A 6000-nucleotide genomic window follows, 5' to 3' on the forward strand; every position below is an offset into this window, starting at 1 on the left:
ATTCTTCCTCCAGTAATTCCATTTTCATTTGGTAGTATTCTTCGTTTCTTCTTTCTCCTTCCTTCTTCAAGTAATAAAGAATTCTTTCGATGGCTTCAACCGTTTTGATCTGCTCTGCGACGAGGTTATCCATTTTGAATTAGGTAAGTAATTGGGTTTAGTTATATGACGTTTAGTTCTGGGCTTCAGTGGTTGGTGCCAATGGGTCGTAAATCCAATGACTAGTAGTTCTGGGGTGCAGTGGTTGAAGTTCCAAAGTCCCTGGTAGTTTTTGTGTCAGCTCGAAGGACCAATGTTGGGTTGTAATCCGGCTCGAAGGACCTTGTATCTTTGGAGGATATCCTCTAAAGATATGTGTCTACTTTCTTCAACGGTTCGTAACTCCGTTGAAGTAGCAGTGAGTAAGTTGTGGTAAGTAGAGGGTTGTAAATCCACTACAAACCAAGTAAAACTCGCGGTGGAGTTAAAATGATTTATTAACGTCGAAACTTTGAACAGAAGAATGTTGTTGAGAATTACAATGAGTATGGTTTTATATTAGTTGTGACGACACACAGTTTTCGTCATTGACCGCCTTTCGGAGTTGCTGGAATCTGCAAATTTCGCACATTATTCGGCCTAGATATGGTATTGAGTTCATGAGGTCGATAACTGCTCCCTAATAATTTTCCATGGAATTTGAATTTAAATGTGATTTCCTCTGAACATTCCTCAATGTTTAATTCACATTAAACAATATTGTTAAATTGATTTTGATCGTATTTGTGAATTTTGAAAAATAACAGAAAAACAAAAAAAAAATTATAAAATTTAAAAAATTAAAATATATGAATTCTTAGATTAAGATATAATTGTAATTTCTGATTAAATCAAATCGTACTTATTTAAATGGGGGAGATTGTAATATATTGGGTGCGCATGATTGATTAAGTATCTAGGTTTCCACATGCGTTTATAAGTTCAGTATTCGGAAAGATTTTATGTTAGTAGTCGAGATTGAGAAATTGTATATCGAATAAATTTGTAAATCACCAAACGTAGTTTTCTAATGGACATGACAAGTTCTTAGTTCTTAAGAAACGTGCATAAACGCCCTCATTGATTTGTTAACGTTCAATTTTTAGTTCTTAGTGCTTAGGTTTAGTCTTAGTTCTTAGGACTGGTGCATAAATCCACCATTATTTGTGTTCAATATAAGCTCTTGAAATCAAAAATTCCTATCCCACAGAATTTGGCGTACTTCTTCTCTTCATTTTATGTTAATATTATTGGGTGCTTTCAGCAGAAAGATTGGTAGCGTAAGTAGCTCCGCTACTGATAGGTATCAGTTTGGTAACGTTGATTTTCTCTGCTGGACGTGTTGCTCCTTAGAATATAGATAGATTATTAATGTTCTAAGGGATGCTCCTTTTTTTGACTGTCAGTTCTGTTGAAATATTTACCCAGTACATAAGTAATATAAGTTGTCTTGTAGTATTTCTATGCGCGGCATGCGCAGTCGTATATTTATTCTGTGTAATTGTAAGATAGGCCATGTGCAAGCTATGCTTGCTCCCTTTTCTCGTTGGCCGTTGTTGAAGAGCATTATTGTATATTTGTCAGTGTGTTTACTACACAGTTATTTCCTTTATTTTATTAAAGACTTTCAATTATTAAACAGTGCGTTTAATTTATAACAGGTTATGTGCCCACGTGCGTTCTCATCGCGTGCAATCTAGACTTTTTATAATAGTTTATCGGTCGGGAACATTCCACTACGTAAGTACATTTATATATATTGTGAAATAGTGTTGTGAAACAGACGAACAATAATTCAAGATGGCAGCAGTTAATTATTTCGCAAGTGTGCCAAAGCTGAACGGACGCGAAAATTACCAGGAATGGGTATTCGCCATTGAAAACGTGCTAGTACTCGAAGGGCTGGATAAGTGCGTTGATGGCAGTGAATTGGACTCCGTTTTATTAGCCAAAGCAAAGGCAAAATTAATATTGACAATGGAACCATCGCTTTACACCCACGTGAGAGATGCAAAAACTCCTGAAGAAGTATGGACGAAACTTAAAAATCTGTACGACGATAGCGGTTTTACCAGAAAGATCGGGCTTTTAAGGACTTTAATATCAGCCAGATTGGAGAAACATGATTCTATGGAGAGTTAAATAACTCAAGTCGTCGAAACATCGCAAAAGTTGAAAAGAACGGGCTTCAACATTGATGATGAATGGGTCGGATCATTACTCTTGGCAGGCTTACCCCCGAAATATTCATCGATGATTATGGCTGTTGAACACTCTGGTATTAAAATAACAACAGATGCCATTAAATCGAAATTGCTCGATATGCACGCAGATGGCGGTAGCCAGGGGCATGGAGAAGCGTTTTCTGCTAAAAGTAACGCACGAAAAGGGAAACAGTTCCAGAGGTGGTCCAGAGATGGCGGAAGAAGCAGCGATTCGAACAGTATGTCGTACGTCAATGAGAATAACCAAAGATTTGAGAATAACGTAAACAAAAAGGATTGTAGTAATATCACATGCTTCAAATGTAAGGAAAAAGAACATTTTGTGTCGCAGTGTCTAAAAAAAAAGGTAACTTACGCTTTGAGTGCCGTGTTTGCTAATGGTTCTTTTAGCAACACTGACTGGTATATTGATAGCGGTGCCAGTTTTCACCTTACAGCAAGTGATAACAATCTCATTGACAAACGGAAGCCAGAATTAAGAGAAATATTATGTGCGAATGAGGCCAAACTTGCAGTCGAAAGTGCAGGTGATGTCAGAATGGAAACTATGGTGAGAGGAAAAAGTGTTAATGTACTTTTACAAAACGTACACTTCATTCCAGGACTAACCACGAATCTGGTCTCAGTTAGCCAATTAATTAGAAACGGAGCCAGAGTAAATTTCCATGACACAGGATGTGAAATTTTTAATAAAAATAACGTTCTTGTTGGAGTAGCTGATTTGAAGAACAATGTATACAAGCTGAGATTGAATAACAAGAATTCAACAGCATTGTTGGCCGCTCCAATGGTTACACCAGATCTATGGCACAGGAGACTAGGGCACATCAACTCGGATTTCTTAACAAAAATGCCAGAAGTAGTTGAAGGTATGCCACCGTTCAAACTTGGAGAAAAAATACAGAAATCTAATTGTGAGGTATGATGCGAGGCAAAACAAAATAGATTACCGTTCCCAGCAAAAGGAAGTAGAGCCAGTGACGTATTGGAGATTATTCATAGTGATGTCTGTGGACCTCATGAAAAATTATCTATAGGAGGCTCAAGGTATTTTCTCCCATTCATAGATGATTACTCAAGAATGTGTTTCATCTATTTTTTAAAATCGAAGGATGAAGTTTCAGAGAAGTTTCACCAGTTCAGATGCCTAGTAGAAAAACAGAGGAATAAACGAATAAAAATTCTGAGAACAGACAATGGGGGTGAGTACATTGGTAGAGATTTCCAAAATTATCTCAAAAACAATGGTATTGTTCATCAAAGGACAAACAGTTATACTCCAGAGCAGAATGGTATGGCAGAGAGGTTCAATAGGACGATTGTAGAAAGAGCAAGATGTTTACTCTTCGACCAAAACCTAGGTAAGCAATTTTGGGCTGAAGCGAGTAAAACTGCTTGCCACCTAATCAATCGTTCAGTTACCTCTAGTATTTCAAAAACTCCATATGAAATGTGGCACAACAAAAAGCCAGACATTAGTAGCATACGAGTATTTGGAAGTACCGCAATGTCTCATGTTCCAAAAGAGAATAGGCAGAAATGGGATAAAAAGACCGTCAAATGCATCCTTGTAGGATTTGATGATCACACCAAAGGATACCGACTTTATAACCCAAACAGCCGAAAAGTTTTCATCAGTCGAGATGTCACAATAATGGAGAACATAAAGAAGAGTGTTGCTCTAAACATCGAAGAACCAGTTCAAGAGGTGACAGATTCAGTGGGGGTCTCCGCATCAAAAATGAAAGATTTCAAAGAAAATGGTCAACCAACAGATGAACTGGACGACAGTGAACCTGAAACTACTTCAGGTATATCAAACGATCAACCTAGAAGATCTCAAAGACAGAAAAAAAAAGAAGGTGGATCCAGACTTCGTAACATATGCATGTGGTGGACATAACAGTGCAATAGGTAATCCGAAATCTGTTTCAGAGGCTTTATCCAGTCCTGATAGTATTTTTTGGAAAAGTGCCATCGAAGAGGAACTACAGTCTTTTGAAGAGAATCAGGTATGGGAATTAGTTGAAACGGAGAGAGATGTCACTGTTGTCGATTCAAGATGGGTTTTCAAGAGGAAGTCCAGTGCTGATGGAGAAGTGAAATATCGAGCAAGGTTAGTCGCAAAGGGATTTACACAAAAGTATGGAATTGATTACAATGAGACTTTCTCTCCTGTAGTCAGATATTCCACTCTTAGAATTTTATTTGCATTAACAGTCAAATTAAATTTAGACATAAGGCATTTAGACATAAAACAGCCTTTCTTAATGGAAATTTGTCAGAAAAAGTTTTTATGAAAATACCTGAAGGTTTTATATGCTCAGAATCTGATAAATGTAAAGTTTTGAAGCTTAATAAGGCAATTTATGGTCTTAAGCAGTCAGCTAAGTGTTGGAATGATAGAATTAATTCAGTATTATTAGAATTGGGATATACTAAATCTCAATATGAATCTTGTCTTTTTTCCAAAAAGGTTGAAAATAGCTTTATAGTTATAACTTTATATGTGGATGATTTTTTCATTTTTTCCAATGATGTAATGGAAACTAATAATTTAAAAGACGAATTAAGCAAAATATTCAAAGTAAAAGATTTGGGTGTTGTCAGAGAATGTCTTGGTATGAATGTTAATTATGATAAGGAACAGGGTATTTTAACATTGAATCAGGAATCTTACATTGACCAAATTTTGAATGAATTTAATATGTCAGAATGTAATATTATAAAAACACCTATGGAATGCAATATTAGTCTAGAAAATGGTGATCAAGATCAACTTTCCATGTACCCTTATCAGAATTTAATAGGGAGTCTTATGTATTTGGCAGTTATAGCTAGGCCAGACATTGCATTTAGTGTAAGCTACTTGAGCCAATTCAATCGGTCATATAGTCAACTACATTGGAAGCATGCTAAACGCATATTAAAATATTTAAAGGGTACTAAACACTATTGCTTGCGATTTTCAAAGGAAAACATGGAACTAGTAGGCTTTGTAGATGCCGATTGGGGCAACAATTCTATTGATAGGAAATCATACACAGGGTATGCTTTCAAATTTTGTGGTTCCGTGGTTTCCTGGCAAAGTTGCAAACAAAAAACAGTTGCGCTTTCTAGTACCGAGGCAGAGTACATGGCTATCTCTGAAGCGGTAAAGGAGGCTATTTATTTAAAAGGTTTATTGTACGAGCTAATGGGAACAGCTCTTTGTGTGAATTTGTTCAGTGATAATCAAGGTGCAATTAAATTATCTGCGAATGATACCTATCATAAAAGGTCAAAGCATATTGACATCAGACATCATTTTGTTCGACAAGTTATTGCAGAAAAGCAAATTGTATTGAAACATTTACCGACACATGAAATGCCAGCTGATATTTTAACGAAAAGTTTACCTGCTGTTAAACATAATTATTTGTCAAAAATGTTGGGCATTCATGATATGTAGTAGTTCTTAAGTTTCATCATGTGATTTTGTTTTTATTTGTACTGTGTAAGTGGGGATGTTGAAATATTTACCCAGTACATAAGTAATATAAGTTGTCTTGTAGTATTTCTATGCGCGGCATGCGCAGTCGTATATTTATTCTGTGTAATTGTAAGATAGGCTATGTGCAAGCTATGCTCGCTCCTTTCTCTTGTTGGCCGTTTCATTAAAGACTTTTAATAATTAAACAGTGCGTTTAATTTATAACAAGTTCTGTGGTTCCTTCTTGAAGGTTATGTTATGATTAAAAATAACTTTCTGTTATAT

The sequence above is a fragment of the Harmonia axyridis genome, chromosome 6 (assembly GCF_914767665.1).
Source record: "Harmonia axyridis chromosome 6, icHarAxyr1.1, whole genome shotgun sequence".
NCBI lineage: Eukaryota > Metazoa > Arthropoda > Insecta > Coleoptera > Coccinellidae > Harmonia > Harmonia axyridis.